This window comes from Macrobrachium nipponense, chromosome 27 (assembly GCF_015104395.2).
Source record: "Macrobrachium nipponense isolate FS-2020 chromosome 27, ASM1510439v2, whole genome shotgun sequence".
Classification (NCBI taxonomy): Eukaryota; Metazoa; Arthropoda; class Malacostraca; order Decapoda; family Palaemonidae; genus Macrobrachium; species Macrobrachium nipponense.
The window spans coordinates 17236329-17238389 of NC_087216.1; positions in this window are offsets into that span (position 1 = coordinate 17236329).

Consider the following 2061-nt stretch of genomic DNA (forward strand, 5'->3'; position numbering starts at 1 on the left):
TCCAGTCTAATTAGATATTAACTGCAAATTGGATGCGCCTTCCATTAATATCTGGCAGACTCATTTTCTTAATAGCCAATTAGTTTATACTATAGATCAGGGATGATGTGATGCGACGCTCCTTCTTAGGGAGCCCGCGAGCGGGAGGGGGTTTACGCTTCTTCAGGGGCCGTGCGTCATTATGCTGATTACGGGGCTCTCGTCATGCCAATACGGTACTGCAACGGATGTGTGATTTGATTAGGAAGTTATATATGGATATTAATATATATATTATATATACATTTATATGATATTTATATATATATATATACAAATTATATTATATATATATTAATATACTGCAGTCATGATAATGGGCCACAACTGCTATGTAATTCAATCTTTTGTACTGCAGTTTACAATGCATTATATATTATAGTAATTATATATCTATATATATATATACTAAGATACTATATATATATTGGTATTATATATATATATATAGATATATATATACCTATATACACATATGTAAACTGCAGTACAAAATGATTGAATTACATAGCAGTTGTAACGCACATTATCATAACTGCAGTAATATATATATATATATATATATATATATATATATATATATATATATATATATATACTGCAGTTATGATAATGTGCGTACAACTGCTATGTAAGTCAATCATTCTGTACTGCAGTTTACAATATGTATATATATAAGATATATATATATATAATATATATTATATATATGTGTGTGTGTGTGTGTGTGTGTATGTATATATATTTATATACATGAATATTTATATATATATATATATATATATATATATATATATATATATATATATATTACTACAGTTATGATAATGTGTACTACAACTGCTATGTAATTCAGTCATTTTGTACTGCAGTTTACACACACACACACATATATATATATGTGTGTGTGTGTATTTATATATACATATATTATTACTGCAGTTATGATATGTGTACTACAACTGCTATGTAATTCAATCATTTTGTACTGCAGTACATATATATATATATATATATATATATATATATATATATATATATATATACTGCAGTACAAAATTATTGAATTAAATAGTAATTATAATACAAATTTTCATAAAGAAGGAAAATCATTACAGATTTACTAAGTAGGCTAATTTGAAAAGAGTAAACTACAGTACAAAGTGATTGCATTGGTTAGTAATATGTAATACCAATTATAATAGTGAAGTAGGGTAGTATGGGATTTGAAAGGTAACGCCAGTCAAGTATCATCATCAGTAAATGATTGTTTTTGATGGATCGCAATTTGAAATGGTTACAATATATTATTTAAGATTTTCAACCACAGAAAACCCCTACATTTTCGAATTGGTAAGATGGTTTCCATGACACCATTTGATTTAACACGTGTTAAATTACATCAGTAATTTTTTCGCCTATCCTGAAGAACGGAGAGACAGTTTTATCTCTTCAGTAATTCAGTGAAATTCATCTCTATGAAAGCTCATTAAGTTCAAGGACGTCGTGTCCTTACCTTTTAGATGAAAATATTTAAGTGAGGTTAAAGCTCTTTGTACGGTAAAAGCTTCTTAATTCAGATTATATATATATATATATATATATATATATATATATATATATATAATTTTTCTGTAAACTTTTCTCCTTCATCTACTGAAGAGGGAGACAGCAGTCTCTGAAATATAGTACTATTCTCTCTATATTTTGGTGTTTTTATGGGCTCCTTTTATTAGATGGAATTCTGTTGTAACAGAACATTTTTACCAGTCATTATATATATTTATTTATAGTATATATAATATTTAATTATAATCTTATATCTTATATATATATTATATATTACAATATTATCTATATATTATTAATAGATTATTATTCGCTGATTGGACGGTCCTTAATTGCTTAAAATTATAAACCATTTCTGTAATCTGTACTTTTTTCTGGGTACGGCTAGCCTTTAGGTATACCCGTTTTAATTGCTTACACACGCGCATATATATATATATATATATATATATA